The sequence below is a fragment of the Arachis stenosperma genome, chromosome 10 (assembly GCF_014773155.1).
Source record: "Arachis stenosperma cultivar V10309 chromosome 10, arast.V10309.gnm1.PFL2, whole genome shotgun sequence".
NCBI classification, from domain to species: Eukaryota; Viridiplantae; Streptophyta; class Magnoliopsida; order Fabales; family Fabaceae; genus Arachis; species Arachis stenosperma.
In genome coordinates, this window is record NC_080386.1 from 40,856,386 (window position 1) to 40,879,884 (window position 23,499).

Sequence of the window (23,499 nt, forward strand, 5' to 3'; positions counted from 1 at the left end):
GTTCAATGGTTTAGCAAACCGGACTTGTCGGGCTGGCTGTATAACTGATAGATGAGCTCATTAGTCATAGAACAGGCATGCATCATGTGCATACTACTTGAATTACTTGTTTGTGCTCTAACTGGGTTTGCCTAAGTCACTACAAAAAAATGGATATAAAATGGCATCAATATAATGGTGGTTATATAAAACCTCCGTTATTTTCATAAAGTGAGGCGGTTTATGCAGCTGCCATAATTTGTTTGTAGAAAGTGGTAGTTTTTTGGTGATTTAGGAGATTTTAAACGCCATTACTTGCTCCTGCTTCACTGGTAAAAATCCTATTCTATTTCACTAATAAAGGCTATGCTATTCAATCGAACCTCCATCACAATGTGAGAACCAAGAAGAAACTCCATCGCAACATGAGATCTGCGATCTCATCCACGATGCTCTCCTCTGGCGGCAATGTCGTTGTTGCTGCCTTCGAAGGAGCACTCTTCTTTTGTTAGGTTTTCTGGCTTCAATTTGAGGGTTCGTTGTGCCACCGCTCATCTTCTCGTCACCAGAAGCAACACATCATTGCTGTCTTCGGTGGAGCTTCTGCTATCTGGTTTTGTGCATCTTAGTTGATCTTAAATTTTCTTAATTCTAATTTGGATAAGCTTTTATAGAGCCTTTATTTTCTTTTTCCCCTTCAATGGTGGTCCTGATTGGTTGAATCTGAGTTTTGTAAGGCTTTCGTCTCAATAGCTCTCTAAGTATAATTCTCTTGGTTAATTTTTTTTCCTTCTAGGTATAATCTGAGATCGCACATCGGAGGGAGAGGAAAAGGAGAACCAGAGTGAGTTCATCTCAAACCCTAGAGCTTGTCGCCGCCATCGTCACCACCATTCATCTCATTTCAGCCGCTTCCATCAACCTTCTGTGTTCGAGTGAAGGCGCCTCTATCGACGCGTTTCCAAATCTGGTCACTACGCCATAGCTTATGAGATTGAGTGAAGCACCTATTTCATTAATGTGTCTCCTCTGCCAGCGGCGCCGGTACGTTCTCACTTATGCATTCTCTTCTTCTTCAATCCACTCAACATTGCTCGTAGTGTGTTTCTGTTCGTTCTCAATTTCTATTTGTTTTCTCTTTCTCTTCTTGTTCATTCTCAGTTGCTTATTTTCTAACTGTATTTCAGTTCAGTATTGTTATGCTTGCCATGTGGTTGATGAATTTCTTGAGAGAGATGAAAAAGATTAAAACTTGTTTTCTGTTATAGATGATGATTCTTTGGTGTTTATTATTATAACTACTGCATGTTCATCATTGTGAAATTTTGAAATTTAAAACTAGCTTAGCTTCCAGAAAGGACATGCTTTCTTTGTTTTCTTTATATAGAGTAATGGTGAAAAGAAAATTGTTCATTGTGAGGGGAACATATATTGAACTTATAAGAGGCTCCTCTTCTAATTGATAAGCTAATTGATTCAAGTGTTTGTGTCTTCAAAAATTGATTTATAAAAAAGGCTATTTTGGTATTTGTTAGTTCAAGCTAAGGACCAGCCTGTGTAATATTTTCATGTTCTTGTTATGCTTTGGCATTTTTTGGAGTTGATGAAAGTGCCAAGAGTGGAGGCAAAATTAAGAGTGTTCTCTTTCAAGATTCAGTTTGGGACTCAGGTTTGCTTATTCTCAAGGTGTTTTGTCTGAATTTGTTTTCAATTTGGTTTTTCTTGTTTCACTTCACTTTATTTTTTTTCCACTTGATGCATGCTGAAGACTTCAAGAGGAGTTTAAACACTGTGAACTCTGCCTGTGAAGAGGTACTTGATATTTAATTGAAATAAAAAGTCATACTTGACAAGATTAATTAAAATAAAAAAACTAAAGCATTCATTCCCTACAACATTTAGAAAATGTTAATCAAATATCACAAAAGGAAATTGGAAAAAGTTAATCCATGTACCACTGTGTGCGTTAATTGACCAACGCGCTAAAATGGTCATTCATTCTTTATTGGGGAAAAAGACAGGACTAATGACGTATTTATATTTGTACTTTGTACATAACAGCACCTTAGATTTGATTATTTTTTTTCATGGAGCTAACTGTTTCTTTCTTTTAAAATAAAAGAAGATATCTTAAATGTAAAATCCAATTCATTAATTAGTAATTACTTTAGAATATATAGTCATCAATGATGATCAGTTTATGAAAATCTATCTAATGAATTATATTAGAGATATAGCTATTACATAATGTATTAACTAGTGGCCTTCTTCTTGTCACTATGTTGATTGGAAACATTAAGGTATGTATTTTACTTTGCGTAACAAATTAGTTATTTTTCTTTAATATTTATACAAACTGAATTAGTTATTTAGGATTAGGAGTTGAATTATGTAAATTTAGATATAATTCATTTAGACAGTTTTTGTCTTGTGCACAAGTCATTCTTGAGATTAGATAGTAGATTCACAAACTAATTTTCTTCTTAGATACTAGAGATAGAAATGTCTTTGCTTATAACAGTGAACTTCATTATTACTCTATGAACCTGTGTTATACCGATCCATGCTTATAGGTGAAATTTAGGACCATTATCTAAGTTTATCATGAAAACATCAACAAATAGATGAATTAAAAGGATAATTTGAAAAATTGTATCTAATTATATAAAGTAGGTTTGGCAAGACCAAAGAAAGAAATCATTACTCAAATTTCCTTTCTAATGCTTTCTAATGCTTTTTTTTGCCTTCTGGCTTGCAGATGTTACAATTTTAGTGGTCTTGATATGCCATGCAAACTAAAGATCTAATTTTTTGAGAAGAGGGTGTTTTGAAAGGTCTCTGTGAAGGTTTTTGACATTATATATTATTTATTTCCAAGGATCATGGTTCCTGTAAAGAAAATTCTTTTATTAATAATGAAATTTGATTTATGAAATTTGATTTATGAATCGCATACCTATTTCTTGAATTTATTGTGATTCTAGATCATTATCTTCTTAAGAGGTTCATTGCTAATTTGATTGTACTTCTGATGTTTGGTTTTCTTGGCTACATGTTGTGCATTTCAGAGAGACACAATTCAAACTGTGACAAGTTTTGCCAAACGGAATAAATTGCCTGTTCTCATGCAAGAACAGATGATTGCACATTTGCATATGAAGTACAGAACTGATATAGAAGGGTTACAGCAGCAAGAGATTATCGAATTACTCCCGAAAGCTATTCGTTCAGAACTGATATAGAAGGGTTGCATATGAAGTACAGAATTGATATAGATATAGTGGTATTATTATTGTGTCTAATAATGTTGTTGCATGATGCACAAATTTTAATGCAGATGTATCGGACAGTGAAAACTATAGATAGAGCAGCGGCTTCTTCAGGTTAGTGCATAGTTTTTAATTAATTTACATTTGAAGACATAATGTTTTACATAAACTCACCATCAACAAGGAGGTCTGATCTATCCGTTAACAATTAGGCCATTAGCATATATAAAACATTTAGAATTTGAGTTCTTTTATAGGATACCAATATCTTTTTGAATTAATAACTACAATTGAATCATATTTTTTTCAGATATCAATTATTAAGGACAAATAATGAATTAATACCACTAATATTCTGAATTGTTATACAAAAATACTGAGTTCACGTATAAGATTAGTCACTATGGATTTATATGTGATAAAAAGATGAGTGGGGATATATGCTGTGTGTATTAAATTGTTGGGTTGATCATATGAGAACAAAGATTGTATGCTAATTAATCCTCTTTAGTTTTCTCAAAGAAAGTAGGATTTAAACGAAAATTAATTCTACATTTACAGGTACTTGGCAACATGTATCAAAGCAAATTACTAGAAGTGATTAGGTGAGCCATATAACTCATGTTTTTGAGAGGCAAGCTGATGGAAGTGTGCCTGGGAATATGGATATATGCATTTTTTCTTTTCCCATTTCCCCTTTTTATATTGTCAACTGTTAGATTTTATGTATGGATATATTCATAATCATATTGCTCCTGCAGATCAAATCCTTTGATTTTTTTCACTGGCCACTATGTTATATACATGGATATATAAACAAGATTACTGTTTGGCTGTTCTTAATTCTCATTTTTTGTTTAAATTTATTTTGTGATGTCCAAGTTAATGGTTTATTTATTTATTTATTTTTTATTTTGTTTTCAAATTATATTTTTGTTGTAAGAATTGGATCAAGAGAGTGAGATTCCATTGCCAAAAGAGTTAGAAAGTAGATCTTTTGAAGCGAATAATAGAGAAGCGTGATTTTTTTTATGATAGAGACTTGATGTATTAAGAGTTACATATTAAGACTTTCAATACTTTATTTGTATAGGAGTTATTATTTTTTATTTCCAATACTAAAAAAATTATATATTATGTTTAATATTTTATTTATGAGTTATGTAATATTTTGTTGATGAGTTATGATTTCTTGTTATTGTGAAATTTTAAATAAAAAAATTATTTGTTTAACACGGTAAAAATTATCTTTTTAAACGATTAAAAATGTCATTTTTATTCCGTAAAAAGGATAGTTTGTAACTATCATTTTAAACAACATGAAATGCCATTTTAACAAATAAGAATGGTACTATTAGGGTAAAAATGGCATTTCAAAAATGCCATTTTAACCAACTAAGAGTCACTCTGTCAAGGTAAAAACGGCGGTTCAAAAACGCCATTTTAACCACAAAAATGCCACTCTGTCAGGGTAATAATGGCGGTTCAAACCGCTGTTTTAACCTATTCAAAAATCGCCGTTTTAACCAATCAAAATGCCACTTTGTTAGGGTAATAATGGTGGTTAAAACTGCCGTTTTAACCTATCCAAAAATGCCGTTTTAACCAACCAAAACGCTACTCTGTCAGGGTAAAACTGGCGGTTATAGCCGCCATTTTAACCAATTCAGAAACTGCCATTTTAACCCTAAAAAAACCGCCGTATTAACCTCAGGTAATTGTGGCGGTTTTCTGAAAACCGCCGTAATAACCATAATGGCGCCCAGAATAATGGCGTTTCTTGGGGGCGCCATTTTCGGTAATAATGGCGGTTCTAACCGCCATAATTACCAAAAATAACCGGCATTTTAACCCTGGTTTTTTGTAGTGAGTGCATTTACTATGTTAAGTGTATATTTGCTACCTGCATTACTTGTAACCTTTTTGTGTTTGCTTTTATCTGTTTATTTGTCTGTGAAATACCGATAGAGATGGAGGTATGGAAGAATGGCAGTATGGGACTTAGATTTAAGATTAAGTTAAGTTAGGTTTAGATACTCTTAGTAAACCACCGTTTATGGCTTCTGTTTAATACTTTAAGCTCTATAATCTGAGTGTTGGTGTTCTTGGATTGCCTCTAGCATTCTCAGGACCTTATATATTATGTGTGTGACACCTTTACCATACTGAGAACCTCTGGTTCTCACCCCATACTATGATGTTATTTTTCAGATGCAGGTCGAGAGGCATCTCGTTAGGCGTCTGGACTTCTGAAGCGAAGTGGTTACTGGGTTATTTTGTTGTACAGTGATATGTGTGTGTGTGTGTGTGTGTGTGTGTGTGTGTGTGTGTGTGTGTGTGTGTGGGTGTAAATATTCTCTGGGTAGCCTTGACTTCGCGGGCTGAGTTAGGAGCTTGTTATTTTGTATCTTTAGCACTCTATTCCTACTTTTATTATCTTATGTTTGATAGTTATAGTTTTCTTAGCACGTAAGTTAACTCGTTTCTTGAGCGTTGCGCTTTTATTTTGCGATTTTTATTTCATCTACTCTTCAAGGCTCCTAGTATATTATAATCTTTCTGCCATTATATGTATACATTATATTGTAGAGGTCATAATACCACACCACCTTTATTTTACGGCTTAAGCGTGAAGCTCAGTGTGGTAAGGTGTTACACCTACACTTTTTTTCCTTTTATTTGAGCCCCTGCACCAGTTTTTTTTAGTTGGGTCCCTATAAAATTAAGCCAATTACTGTCAAGAGGGACTTAATTGAAAAAAATTTGGTGCAAGGACCTAATTAAAAGAAAAAAGTATAGGGACCTAATTGAAAATTTTGTGAAACTATAAGGACCAACAGAATAATTAAACCTACAATATATAATGATTTATTATTGTACAATTCATACACACCTACATAAAACATTGACATTTTTATTTATTAACTTTAAAATATAAATATCAATAAAAAATATTTCAATTTGGATTCAAATAAAATATGAAAAAAATAAAAACGAATAAGAATAGAAATCTAAATTTTATATTTTAATTCAAATTTCAGAAAATCTACATTTTTACAAACTTATGAATTTAAAATAGAATAATAAATGATTTCTAAAAATTCATTAAAAATTATCCTTTAACTCTTTAGCATATAAAGAATCATTACTGAAACTTTATACAAATAGTTATGTGTTACCTTTGATTCTGGACATCTGTTTTACACTTTAAATTTTCTAGAATCAGGAATAATGCATGATGTCATCAAAGTGTCTGTTCTACATTTAATTTTACAAATTAAATAATAATTTTATGGATATTATATTTTAATTATTTTTCAAATTATATATTTTAATTCAATTTATTACTGGTACAAATAATTCACATGTAAATAATATAAATTTAAATGAGAAATGAATGTAACCTAATTTAATTTAAGATATTCATACGTGTAAATTACATTTATTTTTACTATTAAAAATATATAATAAAAATAAGAGATTTTTTTTCGTTATAAATTATTTTCCTGAAACCCAGTTTTCATCTTTAATTACAGGAATGTCTGTTTTTTTTTTTTTTGTAATTAGGGTAAGTTCGCCGTACACCCCTGGCGAGCTTCATATTTTTTATGGAGTTCACCATACCCCAGAGTTCGCCGGACCCCCGACGAACTATACGCAAATTTTTCTCAATAAATGACCGTAGCACAACGAAGTTGAGCACCAAAATTTGTTCTCAACAATCATTTTGGTTGTTCAATATCTCATTTTTTTTACAATGGCAAAAAATCCACTGTTATCCATTCATTACGATGCATACATGGTGTATGATGAAGAAGGTTCTATCATTTTTAGATCGAACAAACCAATATTTACCCATCTGACAGCAAAAATCAATTGTTTAGAGTTGTTAAAAAATCTGGTATTACTTTCTGTGGGGAAGAAAGAGACAAAGAAGGTGAAGAAAATCTACTACAGATATTCAACCGAAATAGATGGTACTTTAATTTATGAAAGATATGTCACAACTGTGTAGTTTATGTTATTGGTATGTTTGTGTGAACACCCTTGTGATGAAAACGTTATGTTATTTTGAATCAGGTATCGTCTGCACAATGACGAAGACGTTCGTCTTATACGATCTTGGGACAACCGTTGGACAAATGTTCATTTGTTAGAGTTAGCTGTGTTCCTCGTTGATTTGGGTGGTTGAGGCCGAGGATCGTCTGCGGATACTGTTGACGAAAGTCCGTTGAGTGGGCCTGTAAGATGAAATATCAGGCGGACAAAATTGTGGCTCTGAATATGCCTCCTAAAGGTAGTCAAGAAGGGTCTAATGTTGGAGTGGACAATGATGAGTTGGATGACGGCGCTGAAAGTCCCGATGGTTCCGCTGTGAGGGATCCGATGATGGATCAGTATGAAGCTAACCCCGATGATGGAGACGATGCAGAAGAAAAACCAGCCGAAATTCCTGATGATGGTGACGATGAAGAAGAGATAAACTTTTACGGTGACACACAAATTGTCCTGACACAGCCCGCTATTTCGCAACCGTATGATCGCCCGGACCACTTCTCTAGGCTGAATCTTGAGGCAATGACATCGGATTGGTCTTTTACCCAGGGAGGCCCTGAAGATGATCCAAGAAATCAGGAGGGCTGTGGAGTACAAAATAGTAAACAGTGACCAGTGGAGGTATAATGCACAGTGTGTCCAGTTCGGACCGGGTTGTAATTGGAGCATACACATATCATATCGCTGTAAGGTAGAAAAGTGGGAGATGAGGAGATACACAAGTCCTCACAGATGCAAGCAAACTTCGATGGGGGCAAGACCATCGTCGGTTGGATTCGAAGGTGATTGCGCAACACATTTCCACAATGGTAAAAGCGGATCCAACAATAAGTATTAGGGTTCTGCAAGGAAGTGTAGAGAAACACTTCGGCTACAAGGCGTCCTACAGGAAAGTTTGGCTCGCAAAGCAGAGAGTGATTGCTAGCATATATGAGGATTGGGAGGAGTCATACAACGAGCTTCCTTGTTGGTTCTTCGCTATGCAAATGTACTTGCCTAGTAAGGATTTATTCGTTGTGGTTATATGTTAGTTAGACAATAACGGTATACAATATACTTATTGAGAATTCGTTTGTAGGTACTTGGGTGCAACTTGTCACTCAACCTTGGCCTGGTGCTGCGGATACCGTCATGTTTTATCAGGTGTTTTAGACATTTCCACCAGGCATCGAGACTTTCAAGCATTGTAAGCCACTAATCTTCATTGATGGAGCACACTTATATGGTAAATACGATGGCACGCTGCTGATGGCCATAGCTCAAGATAGAAATGCAAACATTTTGCCTATTGCGTTTGCCGCGGTCGAGGGTGAGACAAATGAGGTATGGTCGTTCTTTCTGTCCTATCTGCGTCATCATGTGACTCCACAACCTAGTGTCTTAGTGATTTCAGATAGGCATGAATCAATTGATGCTGCACTGAATGCCGATGATAGTTTATGGAAACTGATGCGTAATTTATAAACCCTCAAACTAATCGGCAAGTGCACCAGGTCGTACCAAGTAGTACCACAGGTGAATTAGGGTCGATCCCTCGAGGATTGATGGATTAAGCAACAATGGTTAAGTGATTTACTTAGTCAGGCAAACAGAAAATGGTGTTTAAAGGTTCAAAAGCATTAACAGTAATTTTAGAATATCAGAAAGCAAGCAGTAAATAAGTTGTGAATAATATATGGAGAAACAGTTAAGGCTTCAGAGTTATCTATTTTCCGGATTGACTTTTCTTACTAACAATTTTAATCGTGCAAGATTTAATTCATGGCAAACTATACGTGACTAAACCCTAATTCCTTAGACCTTTTAAATCTCCTCTAAAACTCATCAACCGCCAATTCCTTGGTCACTTAATTCCAATTAGAGGGTGAAGTTTAATTCTACTTTATATGCCACAAAAACCCTAATTACACAAATATAAGAGGATTATATGTCATGTATCCCATTAAGTTAAGATAATTAGAAATTTAGGAGAATATGTTTTTAAGTTGTTGTTCGAGTAAAGAGCTTTTCCAACTTATACAAGAACTCAATTAGAACAAGGGTTATACTTCCGTTCCACTCAAGTTCATAAGATAAAGAATGAAAACAATTCTTTAAATATAAATCAATACATGAATTAAAATAGAAAAATAATAGTATCAATCCATACAATAGACAGAGCTCCTAACCTTAACAGTGGAGGTTTAGTTGCTTATGCTTCAGAGAGAAAACTAGAATTCAGGTAAAAACTATAAATTACGGAATGAGGTAGAAGAGAAGAGATTAGCCCAAAGTGCAGATTCTTTTTTCTTTTATATTTAATCCTAATAAATGTAAAATATATTTTCTAAAAACTAAATAATATCTTTTCCTAATTATAAATAAAATAAAAGTTTAAATAAAAAATTATTTTAAATTGATCCGTGCAACTTTTGAACAAATTAGGGACCACTTGATTCATTAAGGTCCACGCTGAACTTGAAAATTCTCAAGTTCAGCGTGGAGTAGTGTACGTATCTAACCCATTTGGAGCTTTGAACTGGCGTTGAACTTGGAAGGAGCCAAGTTCAACGTGGAGGAGGCAGAGCAATTTCCCTTGGAACTTCTTAGTCAAGTTCAGCGTGGAGGTCACGCGCAATTCTTCTGGGAGGTGTTGATGCTAGCGCTGAACTTGAAGTTCAAGTTCAGCGTGGGGGAGGCAGCAAACATTTCTTCACTCTCTCCATTCTCTAGCCTTGACTTAAATTCTGTGAAATTCGTCCAAACTACTACCTGAAATAAACAGAATTGCGCACAACTCAAAGTAGCGTTCATAGTGGCTAAAATATATTAAATCTTGATTAAACTCAGCAATTCAAGTGCAAATTCACTAGGAAAAGATAGAGAAGATCACAACTAGAAAATTGATAAATACAGACAGATTTACAGACGGATTTAGTCTTTATTACAGACGGATTTTTGGTTACCGACAAAATTACCGACGAATTTTGTCCCTCTGTAAAAGCCCCGTCGGAAATTATTTACCGACGGATTTTTTTTCCGTCGGAAAATTACAGATGGATTTTTACCAGTTACCGACAGATTTTCCCTCTGTAAATTTTCTATCCATTTCCCAAAAGCGACGAACTTTCCGACGGATTTTCCGTCTGTAATTACAGACGGATTTTCCATCTGTAATTACAGACGGATTTTCAGACGAATTTTCCGTCTGTAATTACAGACGGATTTTCTGTCTATAATTACAGACGGATTTTCTGACAAATTTTCTGTCTGTAATTACAGGCAGATTTTTCGACGGATTTTAGTCTGTAATTATAGACGGATTTTCCGACAGATTTTTCGTCTATAATTTGAACTTTGGAAAATCATCCCACGTTCTGATTACAAACAGAAAATCCATTTGTAAATCCGTCAGTAAGATAAAATAGAATTTTTTTATTTTTCTAATTGCAAAATAAACTTATTTTCATAAAAAATAAATATAAATTTAATACAAATTTTTATCTAATTTGTATTCGAATATTTATAATATTTCAAAAAATGAACAAATTCATCGTATTATCAAACTTAAAGAAAAGTACTATACACAAGAAAGTCAATATAATTCAAAATATAAACAAAATGTATTGATACATCAACTATAATAATAAGTAACAACCATACATCAAAGTGTGATGATACATCAATTATAATTCAAAACATAAACTCAAAGTGTATTGTTCAACTATACCACTAGTTGACCCACATAAATATCAAGAGACTCATATGTGTCCTGTAATGTGTGAGCACCTTCAACTTCAATCAATTCCAATGAGTGGCCTTGAATCCTGAAGTTGATTGATGTTGTTAACCTAACATTGGACACTCTGAATTTGTAAGTCTTCCCTGCAAATAAATATAGTTGATTTAATTTTTATTTAGTTTCAAATAGTGAATATTAATGGAGAAAGAGAAATGGTTAATTAATAATTAGTTGTTACCTGCTTGACCGGTAAAGACAGTAGAATCTATTTGCCCATTGATGAGAAGAGCATCAGGAGAAGGAAGTTTCTTGTCAAAGTCCAATAGTCTCCTTGGTACCTGCAAATCAAAATTCTTTAGCCCATCTATGTTTTGATCATCAATAGTTCTTTGATTTCTATGTTACTCATTTTGCATCAAGAGCAGGTTAGGGAATGGAAATAACAGATATTTGGGCAATGTTAAGTGCCCCAAAACCAATAATAAGTACAAAAAGCTTAAATAATAAAGGTAATAATAATAACAATCAATAGTGTAAATCAAAGCGGTGGTAGCCAGAGATACCAACATCATGAAGGATATTCAATAGCTTAGAAACCTACTAGGTGGAGAATTGGCCCAATGGTAGAGAATTGGCATGAAAACAAGTACAATTGGATCCCAACAAGAAGTAAAACTAATTAAAGTACTCCAAAAATATACCTTTATGGATATATATATATATATAAAGTACTTTGTTATTCTTAAAACTTTTTGACAAGAAATGAGAGATCAAAGTATTTATCATCCTGATTTTATTATTATACACATTTAACTAATTAAAAAAGACATATTAAAAAGTATTTTCAGTATCTTTTAGTCTACCAATCCTATGGTGTAAATAAAGTGAATGAATACCCTGAGTTTCATGGAGCCTTTAAGTGTGGCCTTGACTTTGTCAAAGTCAGAATTGATGCACCTAAGGAAGTGATCTGATGGGTTCCTCAAAGCAGGGCATGGAAATCCAGCTTGTGCAAAGAACTGCAGATATACTTATTTTATTATTATTATTAGCAAAACCTTATTAGGGAAAAAAAGTAAAAAAATACAAGAGTGGATACTGAGGCAGAGTTTAAGTTTCTTGCCTCATATTCTGCAAAAGCATGGCCAAAATAGACAGTTTTACCCCCCGAAAGCAAGTACAATTGATCAAATAGTTCGAAAACTTCACTGCTAGGCTGATGAATAGAAGCTATCATGGTTTTTCCATCCCTTGCCAAGGCACATAATGTTTGAGTCACAGAGAAAGCTGATGCACTGCCACAAAGCACAAAATTCCCATTAAGGGAGCATGATTTGAACAATTGTACTTCATAATACATCAACTGGATCACGTAATGTTACTTACCTACAATATAAATACGAATCTGACACGTAATTAATCACTCAGACTAAAGTAGGTAGAAACTATAAATGACTTATTTGACTAAAGACATTAAATTGTTTCTCCTTGAATTTGGAGGAATAGACCTTCCCATAAGAAAGGCATACTTACCATGTATTAAATCAGTATTCACTAATAATATATTTCTATACTGTCTATTTGATTAGAGGGTGAAAATAAAGGTAAACTTTATCTATAAAATTCATATAATAAGCCAATTCTTTGTTGTCTTTTATTTTGGTATTGAACCGACCAAACTTACTTTTTAAAACAAATGTCAAATACTAAAACATTTATTAGTTTTTGTATCTTTTAAATCAAATATTGACTATTTTTAGTAAATTTTTTGACAAATTTAGAAACCCAATATTAAGCATGAAAACAAGCACAATTGGATCCCAACAAGAAGTAAAACTAAGGGTATGTGAACCTGTCAAGTCCACTTGTAGGTTCATCAAGGAAGAGCAATCTAGGCCTCATCAAGATCTCCAAGGCAATGCTAACCCTTCTCTTTTTTTCACCACTTATCCCTCTCAAGTGCCAGTTCCCAATCACAGTGTCTGCACAATCCTGAAGCCCCATTAAATAAAGTATTTGTATCATTAAATAATACAATTTCTTGAAACCTGAGGCCAAAAAGAAATTGCAAAAAATTTCTCAGCAAGAAATGTTGGCAGCAGTAGAAAAGCTGTATTCAAAAATTCATTTTATCTTTTACCAATTTGGAGGGGTTTGGGGTTTGGGAATGGTGTGGTCCAAGGTGATAGATATCAAAGTTTAAGAAATTGAACCTGTTTTGCTTTTTTTGATGTTGCATGCCTCCTTCTCTAAATAGTTGCTCTTCCTCTCTTCATCAATACCTGAAAAAGGAAAAACCCACTCACATACTCACACTCACCAAAAAAATACATATAAGAAATTAAAATTGTATCAAAATTATCATGAAAAAGAGAGAGATAGAGATAGAAATTAAATGATAAGATGAAACTCTTGTATTATTATTTGAACCATTCTCGAATGTGATTCCGTTAGCTTGTGTTAAAGTTGTAATTAACTAGTCCAGGGGGTTTCTACCTTTTTCATTGCATGACACTATCCATCTTTTGCTTTTGCTTTTTTTTTTAAACTTATCTAAAAGTTGTAATCAACTAGTCCAGGGGGTTTCTACCTTCACTTTTGCTTTTTTTAATCTTAGTTGTATATTAACCTGAATTGCAGCAGAAGCAGGTCCAAAGTAAACTATTTTGCCAGCAGAGAGCAAACAGAGATTATCAAAGAATTGAAAAACTTCAGCACTAGGCTGATAGATTGATGCAATAACTGTCCTTTGAATGGCATCTTTATGATCAAGGGATTTGATTCTTTTCATGACATAGTAAAAAGCAGCACTGTCAAGTCCAGTTGTTGGTTCATCAAGAAATAAGAGTGTTGAGGAGTCTTTTAAATACAAAGCAATTTTGATATAAAAAATGCTTTGCAAATCAGAATTTAACACATGCAAGCAATGAAACAAATCTAATAAGCATCGACATTAATGAAAGACAAGAATTGATGGAAAGAGGAATTAGAAAGAACATAGCGGTAAAACCTACCTTTAACTTTGTAAGAAAGCTCTTTGGAAATGAGAGCGCCAAGTAGTAGAAACAGAGTATATCTTGTTCATAGCCTCTTCCTCATTACATAGTTAGCAGAAAACTCAAAAATCAAAATAGGAAGAAAGAAAAAAGAAGCAAATTAGGCATTGAGATTGAGAAAGAAGGACCTTCCAAGAACTTGAGCTAGTTGTTTCATATGCTATTTATATAAGCTTTCTCTTGATCTGATCTTGAATAATTCCATTAACCATATGAAATGAATAGTTTGATGAGGAAATAATTTTGCTACACTTGACCACCATTTCCCCACACACCAGGCCTGAAAAATAACACATTACTGCATATGAAAATCATGTAAATATTTTAAAGCTCATACCTTCCAAGAAGAACCTCTGAATTTACAGCACCTAGAGCAAGCTGAAACAAAGAACAAAGTTTATTAACATCAACTTATATTTGCCAAAGTAATCAGATTTATGAGATGGTTTACGATATTGATAGGGCACAAAATTATTGTTGTTAATCTCATTTTAATTAGTCACAGAATAATTTCAATCTATGTACTTAGCAGATTGCATTTCATGAACTGGTATTTATAGTTCCTTCAAATGTAAAATTCAAACAACAAATCTTCTAATTCCTTTTTCCAATTTAAGACTATGGTAATCTCTCCATTTTACCTCAGACGCAGAACTGTAGAAGGCACAATACATTATCTTCAACGCAAAACTTTTAGCCATAACAATTAATAGAGCTACTTTCAAAACCAAATTCGAACTTTGAAGAAGATTCAAGAACAAAAATCTAAACCATAAAACAAAAGTGGAACAGATTGAGTTTTAGATGCAACAATAACGTATGAACATTTGAATTCAACAAAAAAATATAGATTAATAGCAATTCCAGAATCTAAAATAGATAAAGACGTACAGGTAGGTTTCAGATCTGGTGACACGATGACTCGACGAGGCTGTGAACGGCAAGGATGGATGGCACGAGACAGAGAGAGACATAAGCTGAGAGGTGGCAGAGGAAGCTTATGCAACGTGAGCAGCAGAGGAGGGAGCTCATGTGAACGAGCGGCGGCGGAGGGAGCTCGTGCAAGCGAGTAGTGACAGAGGGAGCTCGTGCGACGCGTGTGGTGACAAAGCAGAAGCGACGGAGAAGTCACACTTGCCCTATTTTCAACTCGAATCAAAGAGAGAAGAGAAGAGCAAGCTTAAAGGGAAGGATCGGAGAAGGAGAACAATGATTTGTGTTGAAAGAAGTTTCATCATGGTGTGTTTCATCAGGGTTTAACTTATTTTAAATTTGCGAGGGATTTAATAGATGTTTCCGAGGGATTTCGTTATCGGTGACAGTTTCAAATTTCAATTTCAATTTTATCGACAAAGTTACCGAGGGATATTAAAATTTGTCGGTAAATTTTGTGAAAATTTTTTTCCTTTTTTACCGACGGAAAATGTCGAAAATCCGTCGGTATTTTCGACAATAAAATTCTGTCGGAAAAATCTGTCTGTAATCTACTGTTTTCTAGTAGTGGATGCTCACACATCACAACACCAAACTTGAATTGTTGCTTGTCCTCAAGCAACCAAAATTAGTACATGATCAAGATGTGAATTTGCATGAGAAGCTGGAGTTCAGTTATGCTATGTCTCTTCTTAAAATGGGATTTATCTATTGTAATTCTGAACAGTTTTGGCATCTCACTCTCCTTTGAATAAGAGGAATGTCATTGTCATTTGGAATTAGAATCCAGATCATATTATGAGTTCTCTGATCTTTATACTTCCGTTTAATCCTTGAACACAGCAGATATCCTTTACTTCTCAATGAATTGGTGCTTTGCACCTTAAGTCTACCTGTGACTTTAAATGTTCTGTCTCAAGGGTTAATTGACACAAGAACACCACAAGCACTTGACTGGGGAGCTCTCTTTAAGTTTTAGCTACTCCCAGAAAGTGGTGCTCAAACCCTTTGGTATACTCTGCTAAATGCAATTGGCTTCGACTTTAAATGTTCTATCTCAAAAATTACTTGACACAAGAACACACAAGAATATGACTAGGAAAACAACTCTTTGAGCTTTTAATCATGTCTGACCTCCCTAGTCATTGATGCTCAGAGCCTTGGAACTTGTTTTTTATTCTTCCTTTACTGTTTCTTTTGCTTCAAGGATCAACTTTCACCAATTTCAAAAAATTCATAGTAGTTCTCTAGATTCCTTTTCCTTATACATCAACATTCCTTGCTTTAAATTTAAACATGCACAATTCATGCCATACATTCAGAATCACAGAGAACACCACCAAATTTGATTAAATGAGACAACTTTTAGTTATAAACTCTCTTACTCATGCATTACATCTTTTTCTTCTTTCTTTTCTTTTGATTTCAAGCTCATTGAGCAATACATGAGACACTTTTTCAGAATCAAAATCAAATACTAAAATAAAAAAATAGTAAATTAAACTAGACCTAGGAATTGAAATAACAAATGATCATGCAATAACTAAAACAAAATAGCAGAAAATTGGAACATAACATAGTAAGAACGGGAAGGAATATAGAATGAAAGGAACTCAACCACTTCAGTTATCATAGTGACCCTTCATTCTTCAGGCTGTGCTCCTCCGTGCAGATGATTCGCCTCCCTTTGGTACCACCAAAATAAACAAAAAATTCACAACCGAAGAAACAACACCGAACTTAAAAGTTTGCTTGTCCCCAAGTAAAGAAAAACAGCAAAGAAAAACTGAAAATAGGGAAGGACATAAAAAGACGTATGGAGGAGTAAAAACAAATTTTAATGCCAAAGAAGAATAAAGTGATAAAAGGACAATAGAGGTTAACAGAATTAAAATATATATACATATATTTTTTGTATTGTTTTATTATTTATTTTTTTATTTGATTTGATTTGATTTATTTATTTTATATATATAGTGATTTATTTTTGTATATATATATATATAAAGGGGGGGCATTTATATATATATATATATATATATATATATATATATATATATATATATATATATATATATATATATATATATATATATATATATATATATAGGGTTACAGGTAAGAAAGGAAGAGAATCGGGAGGAGGGGTGGGGACCAAGAGCATGGGATTGGGTGCATGATTCTTGCTGATTGCGTGTGGAATTGGGGAAAAGAAAGATTTGGCGCCGAACTTTGGGGGATGGAAGTTCAGTGCCGTGACTTATGCGTTGGTATCTGCTCTCCACGCTGAATTTGGTATAGCCCATGTTCGGCGTGAGCTATATTTTTTTTCTGAATGTCAAGGCAGCCAAGTTCGGCGTCACTCTGGCAGAGAATTTTTCTCTTTTTATACGCACATCCCACGCTGAACTCGAGGGGAGTAAGTTAGGCGTGGAGGCTTGGCCTATTTGCTCTCTTTTTACGTCGTTAACCACGCTGAACTTGGGATTTTCCAAGTTTAGCGTGGATTCTTGGCTCACTTTTACGCTACTTTCACGTCGTTCTCATGTTGAACTTGAGGTTTTCCAAGTTCAGCATGGGCCTTCCATCAATTGCACACTATTTACGTCATTTACCACGTTGAACTTGGGATTTTCCAAGTTCAACGTGAACCTGGCAGAGCCCAATCCTTCTTTTGCATGCTATAATCGGCGCCGAATTTGGAAATTCCAAGTTTGGTGTCAACCTGACCGAATCAACCTTCTCCAGAGTGGGCAAAATTTTTCTAACTGTTCGGTTCCTGTTCTAAAATTTCTGCAAGATCAAAACACACGTAAAACAAAGAAAAAACAGTAAAACTCAATAAAAAATCAAATAAATAATAAAACCAACGCAACATAAAATAAACTAAGGATATGAAAACATCGGGTTGCCTCCCGACAAGCGCTTCTTTACCGTCTCTAGCTTGACGGTCAGCTCCTCTAAGGAGGAGGATCATAGGAGCTCAGCTCTTCACTCCTCACTGTGAATCTTCTCCCTGTGTCTCCATAAAGTAGCTCAATATGCTCCAGAGAGAGGATTCTGTTTACTGTATAAGTGAACACTAGATTGCTAGTCAACACCACCTTCATTCCGAGGGAGAAGTTCTTAGTGGGAATCTTTTTATTTCTCCATCCCCTGGGTACTTTCTTTTTTTTGGGAACTTCCTCCTTGGTGAATGATGCATTCCCGACACCAAACTTAGGTTTGATGTCAGGGAAAATTTTGTTGATTGTCACCAAAGGAGGTTTGAGCTACATATTCTATTGTGTATCATCAGGGGGTTCTTGAAGGTTTGGATCAATAAGCTCAGTCTGCATGCACCTTTCTTCTTTACCTGCTAAATGCATATCTTTGAAGACATGAAAGACTAGTTGCTCATTATGCACTCTAAGCACTAATTCACCCACTTCTACATCAATTAAGCTCTTCCTAGAATTATAGAGGCATTCACATCCTCCCCTATGTCAAGAATCACAAAATCTGCTGGGAGGAAGAACTTACCCAGTTTGACCAAGATATTCTCCACTAATCCGTATGCAGGCTTTATAAATTTGTCTTCCATCTGTAATGCTATCCTTGTGGGTTGTGCCTCTTGAATTTGCAACTTCTTCATCACAGACAAGGGCATTAAATTTATACTTGCTCCCAAATCACATAATGCTTTCTCAAAGGTTGTGCTCCCAATGGTGCATGGAATTTGAAAGCTCCCTGGATCTGGCATCTTCCTTGGCAAGTTATTCTGAATGATGGCACTACATTCCTTAGTTAGGACCACTATCTCATCACCCTTTAAAGGCTTCTTCTTTGACAATAACTCCTTCATGAATTTGACATAGAGAGGCATTTGCTCCAAAACCTCAGCAAAAGGAATATTGATTTGCAACTTTCTGAAGACTTCCAAGAACTTTGAAAACTGTTTGTTGTTGGTCTCCTTTTGAATTTTCTGAGGATATGGCATTTTAGGCTTGTACTCGGGCACCTTAGGCAATGTAGGATGAGTGTCAAGAGAGACTGAGAATGGATTATCTGCACGCCTAGGAGGGACGTGCTCCACCTCTTCTTTCTTCTCATCTGGTGCTTCTTTTTCAACAGGTTCCTTGGTAACTTGTACTTCCATACTTGCCACTTGTCCACTTATCAAGGTAATAGCCTTGCATTCCTCTCTTAGATTTGGAATTGTGTTACCGGGAAGGCTACTAGTGGTCCTCTGATCAATTTTATTAAATTTTATGGCTAATTGACCCATCTGAATCTCCTAGTTCTTGATTGAGACTCTGGTTTCTTGTATAAAACTTGCCATGAGTGATTCCAAATCAGTAGTCTTCTGAGACTGAGGAGTTGCTTGTTGAGATGACTGAAATTGATGGTTATTAAAATTATTCTATTGAAAACCACCCTGAGAATTATTATTAAAATTCTGTGGCCTCTGAGGTTGCTCTCTCCACCCTAATTTTGGGTGATTTCTCCACCGTTGATTATAGGTCTTGGCATATGGATCATTATTTGGGTTTCTAGGAGCATTCCCCATGTAATTGACCTGTTCAGTAGAAGATTGAGCATAAACATAATTCTCATTTTGCATAAAATTACCTGACATATCATAAAGGACCTCTTGAGGTGCATTCTGAGTGTTAACAGCTGAAACTTGCATTCCATTCAACTGTTGAGTAAGTAGATTTATTTGCTGAGACATAAGCTTGTTCTAAGCAAGAAGAGCATTAACAGCTTCCACTTCCAAAATGCCTCTCTTCTGAGGGGTTTTAGAGTTCACAGGATTCCTGTTAGAAGTGTATAAAAATTGCTTGTTAGCAACCAACTCAATGAGCTCAGTAGTCTCCTCTGGCGTCTTCTTCATGTGTAATGAACCACCTGCAAAATGATCTAAACTCATTTTGGACATTTCGCCTAAGCCCTCATAAAAGATATCCAGCTGAGTCCACTTAGAGAACATGTCCGTAGGGCATTGTCTAGTCAGTAGCTTGAATCTCTCTCAAGCTTCATAAAGGTTCTCACCCTCTTTCTGGCTGAAAGTCTGAACTTTCACCCTCAGCTTAGTTAGCTTTTGTGGTGGAAAACATTTAGTCAGAAATCCAGTGACCACCTTGTTCCAAGTATCCAAACTCTCCCTAGGTTGAGAATCTAAACACAGCTTTGCTCTATCCCTCACAGCAAATGGGAAGAGCATAAGTTTATACACCTCAGGATTTACTCCATTGATCTTCACAGTATCACAAATCTGCAGAAAGTCAGAGATAAATTGATTTGGATCTTCATGAGAAAGTCCATGATACTGGCAATTTTATTGCACAAGAGTGACAAGCTGAGGCTTGAGTTCAAAATTATTTGCAGCTATAGGAGGCATCACAATGCTTTTTCTATAAAGATCTGCATTGGGAGAAGTGTAAGTCCCAAGCACTCTTCTGGGTACTTCATTCCCATTCGGATTTGTCATATTGGCATTAGCAGCATTATTATGATCCATATTGGACTCTACAGCCTTGTAAAGTCTTGCTTATTGTAAACGCCGCCTAAAAGTCCTTTCAGGTTCAGGATCAAAGTATAACAGAGGTTCTTTGTCCCTGTTCCTACTCATAAACAGACAGAAAACAAGAAAAGATGGAACTTTCTATGTCAGAGTGCAGAGAATTCACAGTGAGGTAACCTGTATAATGAAATAAAATAAAATATTTACTACTTAATGCAAGAAAAATTTGAAAGTAATGATCAATAGAAAGCTGAAAAAAATTTGAAAATATCAGGAAAATTAAACAAAAAAATTAAAATAAAATTAATTAGGTAACACCAAACTTAATTTCAGAAATTAAGGAAAAATACTAGTATTAATTTTCGAAAATAATAAAGCAACTATTAAATAAAATTTAAACTAAAACGCCTAATTTAAGCAATCAAACAACTAATAGTTGCTAATCACAATCAATCCCCGGCAACGGCACCAAAAATTTGGTGTGGAATTTATAACCCACAAACTAACCGGCAAGTGCACTGGGTCATACCAAGTAGTACTTCAGGTGAATGAGGTTCGATCCCACGAGGATTGATGGATTAAGCAACAATGGTTAAGTGATTTACTTAGTCAGGCAAACAGAAAATGGTGGTTAAAGGTTCAAAAGCATTAACAATAATTTTAGAATATCAGAAAGCAAGTAGTAAATAAGTTGTGACTAATATATGGAGAAACAGTTAAGGCTTTAGAGTTATCTATTTTTCGAATTGACTTTTCTTACTAACTATTTTAATCATGCAAGATTTAATTCATGGCAAACTATATGTGACTAAACCCTAATTCCTTAGACCTTTTTAGTCTCCTCTAAAATTCATCAACTGCCAATTCCTTGGTCACTTAATTCAAATTAGAGGGTGAAGTTTAATTCTAGTTTCTATGCCACAAAAACCCTAATTACCCAAATATAAGAGGATTATATGCCACATATTCCATTAAGTTTAGATAATTAGAAATTTAGGAGAATATGTTTTTAAGTTGTTGTTCGAGTAAAGAGTTTTTCCAAGTTATACAAGAACTCAATTAAAACAAGGGTCATACTTCCGTTCCACCCAAGTTCATAAGATAAAGAACGAAAATAATTCTTTAAATATAAATCAATACATGAATTAAAATAGAAAAATAATAGTATCAATCCATACAATAGACAGAGCTCCTAACCTTAATAGTGGAGGTTTAGTTGCTCATGCTTCAGAGAGAAAACTAGAATTCAGGTAAAAACTATAAATTGCGGAATGAGGTAGAAGAGAAGAGATTAGCCCGAAGGGCTGATTCTTTTCCCTTTTATATTTAATCCTAATAAATGTAAAATATATTTTCTAAAAACTAAATAATATCTTTTTCTAATTACAAATACAATAAAAGTTTAAATCAAAATTATTTTAAATTGATCCGTGCAGCCTTTGAACGAATTAGGGACCACTTGATTTAATAAGGTCCACGCTGAACTTGAGAATTTCTAACCCCTTTGGAGCTTTGAACTGGCGCTGGAGGCAGAGCAATTTCCCTTGGAACTTCTTCAAGCTTGCGCTGAACTTGCGCTGAACTTGACCATTGTCAAGTTCAGCGTGGAGGCCACGCACAATTCTTCTGGGAGGTGTTAATGCTGGCGCTGAAGTTGAATAACTTCAAGTTCAGTATGGGGGAGGCAGCAAACATTTCTTCACTCTCACTATTCTCTAGCCTTGACTTAAATTCTGTGAAATTCATCCAAACTACTACCTAAAATAAACAGAATTGCACACAACTCAAAGTAGCATTCATAGTAGCTAAAATATATTAAATCTTGATTAAACTTAGCAATTCAAGTGCAAATTCACTAGGAAAAGATAGAGAAGATGCTCACGCATCAGAAACCACCTCATGCTTTATAGGCATTTTGTACGTGACAAATTGCTTCCAACTTCATGACTCACTTCAAGAACAAGGACTTGAAGAAGGTTCTGATTAATGTAGCATATTCAAAGTCGCAACGGGAGTTCGCTCATTACTTCAGGCATCTGAGGGGCGAGAATGAGGCGATCACGAATTGGCTAGAGGAGCTGCCACGATCAAAGTGGGCACAGTATGTGGATGAGGGTCGTAGATTCGGGCACATGACGATGAATATCTCTGAGTGCATAAATGCAGTGATGAAGGGTTCTCAGAATTTGCGAATCACAGCTCTGGTTAAGTCAACTTATTTCCAGTTAGGAGAACTTTTTGCTAGGAAGGGTTCCGAGGCCCTTGCCCAACCCCAAGTCAGCGCCGAGTTCTCGCAGACTCTGATGAAGGCCATCGAGTTCAACTTGAAGCACATCAACACCATGAATATTTACCAGTTTGACCGTTCACGAACAAGCTACACGGTTGAAGAGTTAGCGGCAGTCCCTGGCTCCAGATAACAAGACTACCAGGTTTTGCTCGACAAAGGCAAGTGTGACTGTGGGTATTTTCGGCCCAATCCTAGGATGATGAGAATGAAGAAAGGTCAACCAGTCAGCTCAAGAATCCGAAACAATATGGATGATGTCGAGCATACCGGGGAGAAAAGGTGCCGCTTGTGTCGTCAAACTGGTCACACACGGAAGACATGTACCGCTATTGACGATGCAGTTGCATCGTCCAGCCGACGTTAGTAAGAGGGTGGGTTTGTATAACGGTTACAATTGTAATTGACTTTCGTGTAACTTTCATCGCTAGAAATATTAATGAAATTAAACATATATGGAAGTTAAATTTTAATGCAGTGATACCAAAAACACGGATAACTATATGAAATATATATGTTCAACAAACATCTAAACATGGATAGATATATATAATATATATGTTCAAATCCAAGTCTATATATACATTATTGATAAGGAACCATACAAATATCTACTATGCCCTCCCTATCCAGCCTCAACGCGGAGGATGCCGTCCGTGAGGCCTCAGGTCCAGATACCCACCTGTGCCACA

The 23,499-nt window shown here is 35.0% G+C and overlaps 1 long non-coding RNA gene across 4 annotated transcripts; it reads left to right on the forward strand.

Moving 5' to 3' along the window:
• The first annotated feature begins 210 nt into the window (after positions 1–210).
• Positions 211–4,108, forward strand: LOC130954203 (uncharacterized). 4 transcript variants are annotated; one of them, XR_009076222.1, is made up of 7 exons: positions 211–592; positions 776–1,023; positions 1,515–1,648; positions 1,748–1,791; positions 2,738–2,813; positions 3,048–3,362; positions 3,810–4,095. It is a non-coding gene; the product is annotated as an uncharacterized LOC130954203 (long non-coding RNA). The 4 variants fall into 4 exon arrangements; XR_009076221.1 differs by having other exon boundaries at positions 776–1,648; positions 3,810–4,108; XR_009076224.1 differs by having other exon boundaries at positions 776–1,648; positions 2,738–2,825; positions 3,810–4,100.
• Positions 4,109–23,499: the final 19,391 nt, after the last annotated feature.